At 39.6% G+C, this 6,794-nt stretch overlaps 1 protein-coding gene across 1 annotated transcript in view; it reads right to left on the bottom strand.

The window, feature by feature from the left end:
- LOC104965327 (neural cell adhesion molecule 1-like) overlaps positions 1-6,794 on the bottom strand; it is a 36,919-nt gene that overhangs the window by 1,965 nt on the left and 28,160 nt on the right. The window lies entirely within an intron of this gene.

Below are 6,794 nucleotides of genomic sequence, written 5' to 3' on the forward strand. Positions count from 1 at the left end.
TAGCGTACCTTATTGCATCGTATCGTATCGTAAAGTATTATCATAAGGTATTGTATCTTATTGTCACATATTGTATCAGAAAGTATTGTATTGTAGTGTATCATAGTCAGGGGTGCACACAACTTTCTCAGTGAGGTACTCAGATGAGTACCTGGAGTCAGTGTTTGGTACTCCAACTTCTGGCTCCCCTCAAAGTTCCCATGAAGCCCTCCGTATCGCGAATGTCAGCGGGGGGGGGGAGGGGGGGTGGTAGTTGAGTGCAGAGCTTCGTGATCACAGAGCGTGTGAACGTTGTGATCAGCTGTGTTAGCGCAGGGCTGACCGACGTTAACAGCAGCCCCTCACTCTGTCGTCCGGTGATCTAACTGCCTTCTGGAAAAGCTTCACAAGGACGTCGGTACGCAAATGCGCTTTGTGACACAAGTGACGGTACGCCTTTCAGATTGTTGCCGCGCATGCGTACCTGCGTACCACTTATGTGCACCCCTGATCATAGTGTATCTTAATGTAATGTATTGTAACGTATTGTATCAGAAGCATTGTATCGTATATCCTTCGTTATTGTATTGTATTTCTTTTTTTTTGTCAAGGGCACCAGGGAGATGCTAACTTACTCTACAATAATCCCTGCAGTACTCTATTGACGTGCATTTGTAAAGGCCAGTGGTGTAATGGTAATGCACAAACACGCTAACTTGCCACTATTCCAAAAGCGTTATTAATGGAGAGATTATAAACACAGTATGCCCTCTAGATAAATGTTATGTTATCTGTGTCTCTGGAAGTGTTTGCCAAAGGCTGCTATGTTTTACTGATGGATACATTATGTGAGCATTTCAATATCCAACCAGTGATACTCCCCATAGCTTTAGCACTGACTTGCTGTGTGAAAGAAGCAGCATCATGCAAACAAAAATCCTTAAGAAACTTGAGTTTATTCAGATTGTTTTGAAGAATAGGAGCAGGGAATACTCACCTGTTTATCACTGACTAAATAACAGCTTTATGAAGCTTAATTAGCTGCGTTTTTTATGTTCTTGTTTGCATTTAGCAACTCTGCAGAAAGACCCATTAGAAAGGTTTCCTCATTAGCTGGTCGGACTGCAATCAGGCAGCATTTAGGATTCCTTCAAAGCATATTTGCTGTCGTAATTAGTGCAGAATAGATGCTGCTGAAGACACTGCAGGGAAAACAAGTCATCTCCTAAAAGATTTGTATAAACTATTATAGGTGTAGGATGATCATTTAATACCACTACTACACTTCACATATCACCTTATTGTCTTATGATAAGATTTGTGTTTTCAACTATTTGTAAATAAAATGAATTGTGTTGAGAATGCAGGTGGAAAGGAGCGTGCATTTCTTCAGATTACATCACCGGTCATGCAAACACACGTCAAGACAGAAGCTGGTTATGAATGGATGAGTAGATGAATGGATGTTATAAAAACTGTGAATGTTAATATCTGTTTAATTTACTCCAACGTCAGCCTTAGTTTGGGGGATTTGGATTGTCTGTGTCCGTGTTAGGAGGCTGTTTGTTTTGACACTTTTTTGCTCGAAAATTATGATGAATTATGAATTATCTCTCCACAGCTGGGCAGCCTCTCACCTGCTGTGACACGCTGCAGGAATTACACAAGCCCAATGTTATCGAGGCATTTTAGAAAGGAGAGAATCAAAAGATAATTTTTCCGCCAGAGATGTTTTGTCTTATTTTAAACATTTCCATTAAAACAACAATTATTTTAAGGACGTGAGAGTATTTCCCACATTACAATGTAAATCAAATTTTTATAAATAAATTGTACACATTGCACACAAACTTTACCTCCATGCTTTACCTCCAACTCTTTCCTGATTGGGGATCAATAAAGTATATTTAAACCAATCTAAAACAATATTACTATATATGCAATACATCCTCTATCTGTCTACTGTTTATATATATATATTTACATTTTAATTTATTTTTAACTCATGTGCAATGCCTTGTTGTAAAATAACAATTTCCCAATTTGTGTTTAATAAAATGTATTTAATCTATACGAAAATAATCTAATTTGAGAGATACCTTACATTTCATTTAGGTGCACTTGTATCCAAAGCTACTTACAATAACATCCTTCACTTTTAAATGTTTTCCCTTTGGTTTATCTGTGTGTGTGTGTGTGTGTGTGTGTGTGTGTGTGTGTGTGTGTGTGTGTGTGTGTGTGTGTGTGTGGCGGCCGTGAAAAAAGAAAAAAAATTCAAACTGATTGAAACCTGCTTTCGCAATTTGCATCCAAATTTAGAGCAGGGAGCCAATACATATATTTAGAAAATGAGAAACTGTACCAAGAAGGGAAATTAAATGCAGATGTTGTAGCTAAAAATAAACCTCAGCAATTCCCCACATGTCTCAAAGGGAGGGGAACTCAACAGCAACTTGAAAGCAAAACCACACATCCAAAACAACAACGTGAAATGAAAGAAATTAGGGGAATTAAAGGGGGACTGACTTGGATGAAGCCCACATGATCCAAACCTCCCACTGATACATGGCTGATGCCCAGCAAGCGCATGAAAAAAGAAAATCTCTGCTTTTCTTTATTCGCCATGCACTGGCAGCCATTGCAATTCAGGGTCTCCAATAACACACAGATTAATCCAGCTGGAAGAGGCTCCATGCAAACACTATTAGGGCTGCATCCCAACATTAACAAAGCCCCACACTGCATGACAATAGGAGTGTGAGACCCACTAAACCTGGCAGGGAACGAGGGATATTGAGATAGAAAGAATAACAAGATGAGAGGTTTGTGGAAAAAAGGGAGGAAGGAGGCCATTTTGTTTGAATACAATGGTATCTTTTGTAATATAATAATTTATATATTTGAAGGAAATCCACTTGCTGTTCTCTAGTGTGGATATCAATGGTTCAAATGTTGAACATGTTTTTAAATGAGGACTGGTTGCTAACAAGTGTCTAAATGAGACGACTAAATGTCATCACGCTTAGACGTTAGCTGCCTTTAGACTTAGCGTGGTGACGATGAAGTCAGCTGTGGACCATTGCTGTAGTTCCTTTATAGCCCAACATTAGCCACCTTTAGCTTAGCGTGGGGTGACGTTGAATCATTGTGACCTGTGCTGTAGTTCCTTTTTATAGCCCAACATTTAGCCACCTTTTAGCTTAGCGTGGGGGNTACTGGTATACACCTGAACATCAGCAGGAGAGGACTCTTTAAAGTAGAGACACTACATACTGATATACACCTGAACATCAGCAGGAGAGGACTCTTTAAAGTAGAGACACTACATACTGATATACACCTGAACATCAGCAGGAGAGGACTCTTTAAAGTAGAGACACTACATACTGATATACACCTGAACATCAGCAGGAGAGGACTCTTTAAAGTAGAGACACTACATACTGATATACACCTGAAAATGAGCAGAATATGTCCTCTTTAAAAAGCATTCATATTGGTAAGCGTAAAACGTTGCCTTTTACTGGCTTAAATCTCTGGCTTGATACATTTTTTTTTGTTTCTCTCCATTTTCCAGAACTCTTGCTTTGATAAAGCCAGATGTTGTCACCAAGCTCGGAGATGTCCTTGAGTCGATATACTCCTCCAACCTGATCGTGACCAAAGCTAAAATGACTTCGCTAACATGGTAAGTGCACAAATGTCTGTGTGTGTTTAAATGACTGATTATATCTCAGTGTTGTTTACCATGTATGATTTGTATACTGATCTGAACGCATGTGTCTGCGTGTCTGCTGAGTTACTAATAATACTGCAATTCATATTGTGGAAGTGTGTGAGAGTCATGGAGGCAGACACAGGCTGTGTTGTGCCACACACACATACACGCGCACACACGCACGCACGCACGCACACACGCACACACACACACACACACACACACACAAACAGATGGATGGCATCACATTAGGAACATATGGCGTTCAAGGAGAGGACGAGGGTGCCGTTTAATCACCGCTTTATCAGCTGCTCAATAATGGGGAAAATATAATTTCACAACAATCTCAGTCTTAGATAATGAGTACAATGTGCAATTTCTACTTTGACATTTGATTATCAGGTATACTTTTAATTTGGAAATCCTGAGATACAAGTGAGCATTCTTGAAGTCTGATTTGACTAGGTTTTTCTCCTGTGTTTATTATTTAAGAAAAGGTGAAAGAAAAATATTTCACCACGATAATCTTTCTACATTTTTCTTTTTCAACTGTGACATATTTGTCTTTTTTTTTTTTTGTCATTTCAATACCTCTTTCGGACACAAGAGGCTGAAGTGCACCACTACTCTACAAGGTCCTAACGAGTCATGTCTTCTTCCCATTAGGTTTTTTCTTTCTGTGTTAGCAACTTATGTAGCATTACTTCATATTTGTATTAATTGTAAAACGCTTTCCCCCCTTTTTTCACAGATGATTGTTTTGCTTTTAAAGGAAATCAAAAATGATTATACTGTCTTTTGTTTTACTTGCTTAAGTCATGACCACAGGAAACAGTTTAGAGCAGATTTATAACATTATGATTGCTGGACTTTCGTCTGGTATAGTATTTCTACATATATATGTTAAAGAATTTGACAAGCATAAGATAGATTGAATCCTTCCTGTGCAAGGCTAACTACATTCTTAGTTAAAGCAGTTTTCTCCATAATTGGCACTTCTTCATAAGATTATATCTCTTTTTTTTAGAAACATCCATGGGACTTATTAGTTACACACCAATAAAGTAGGGTTACTTATTTTTATTACTGATTAGTCTGACCTTCTCCTCACCGCCAAGCAGGGGCACTCCTTGCGAACAGGCAATGCGGGCCACTACTTGGGGCCCCGGACCAGAAGGGTGCCCCCAAAGAAGGTAGATTAAGAAGGTCCACAGCAACGACAACATGAAACACCCTTTCATTTACTGCAACAACATGTCGGGAAACCCTCTCAAGGCGGCCCCATGCATAGCGCGCCGTAAAATGCAGCTTCTCATCTTAAGTTTTGTTGCCTTGCTCCGCTCCAGGGGGGGGGGGCTGTCGGCTGTGCGTGGTGATGAAAAGCTGGTTCGAGGGGCCCCCAGTGAATGTTTGCCTAGGGCCGCCACCACCGACTCTAGGATCGCTACTGCCGCCAAGTAATAAAATACTGCCGGAAAAATACAGGGTCTAAGTAAACTAAAATGTTAAAGTTAAACTTTTAACTGAAGGACATTTCTCCCAATGTTGAGTTTTTGGGTGAAATGTTATTTTATTTCAGTACATTCCTGTGATTAGTTTTTTCCCCCAAACAATTTCAAAGTTGAGAACATAAATGCTAAAAACAATTTTTTTCATTTGATCTATTAATTTATATCTTTCTCTAGTTTTTTATTATTATTATTATTATTTATGATCCAATTAATCACAGTTAAAGTAAAAGGACACTTCTTCGGATAATAGAGATATCTCGATAATACTGGAATACAAGTTGATTTGATCGTTTTGTTTGTTGGAATGTATAATTGTCAAAACAGGTGTGAGGGTCAGTATTTGAAGATGTCTTCTGTTAAACCTTCTGGCTGCGAAAAGGAAACCAAAAAGTTTTGGAAAGAAAGGATTAAAATATTGTTGACCTCTGTAAATGTCTTTGTCAGCACAAAGTGTCTACTCAGAATACCTCAGATAATGTGGCCATTTATTAACTCCAAGGTTTATGGTGTTCTTGCATTACAGGAGGCAAGCGGCGGACTTCTATGTGGAACATCAGTCAAAGCCTTTCTTCAAGTGAGTGCCTGTAAATGATTTGCCAGTCTTGAGCCAGCAGAGAACACTTCTTGTATCCGGCCACTATCATTAACAGGATGTGTGGAAATGATCCTAATGACATTGGAGTGACATTCGGACATATTTAAAGGGATAATTTGGATGTTTTGAAGTGTTGTAATATGAGGTAACTTTCCACTGTCAGTGTGTCGTACATGCCGTTTGTGGAAAGAGAAACAGAAGTGATGGAAGGAAGCCAAGCAATGTACTGCTGTGGAAGTATTTAGATTCAAATCATTAATATCACCAAGTAATGAGTCAGCCATTTACCATTTACAGTCCCCTGGTCTCAAGGTCAACCATTTTTGGAGTGTGGTTTGATTTAATGCTTGAAAAAAGGTCTGTGGTTGACACAAGGTAGAGAGATGTTAAGATAAATACCCCACTTGTGACCTTTGAAGCTTAAATGTGTCTTAAAAATGGCGGTCGATAACAAGCGATTAATTGCGATGACTAAATTTCATCACGCTGAACATTAGCCACCTTTAGCTTAGCGGTGGTGACGTGAAGTCATGTGACCGTGATGTAGTTCCTTTATAGCACAACTTTAGCTTAGCGGTGGTGACGTGAAGTCATGTGACCGTGCTGTAGTTCCTTTATAGCCCAACATTAGCCTCCTTTAGCTTAGCGGTGGTGACGTGAAGTCATGTGACCGTGCTGTAGTTCCTTTATAGCCCAACATTAGCTGCCTTTAGCTTAGCGGTGTTGACGTGAAGTCATGTGACCGTGCTGTAGTTCCTTTATAGCCCAACATTAGCTGCCTTTAGCTTAGCGGTGGTGACGTGAAGTCATGTGACCCTGCTTTAGTTCCTTTATAGCCCAACATTAGCCCTTTAGCTTAGCGGTGGTGACGTGAAGTCATGTGACCGTGCTGTAGTTCCTTTATAGCACAACTTTAGCTCTCCTTTAGCTTAGCGGTGGTGACGTGAAGTCATGTGACCGTGCTGTAGTTCCTTTATAGCCCAACATTAGC

This window comes from Notothenia coriiceps, unplaced genomic scaffold (genome assembly GCF_000735185.1).
Source record: "Notothenia coriiceps isolate Sejong01 unplaced genomic scaffold, NC01 NC01_scaffold00037244, whole genome shotgun sequence".
NCBI lineage: Eukaryota > Metazoa > Chordata > Actinopteri > Perciformes > Nototheniidae > Notothenia > Notothenia coriiceps.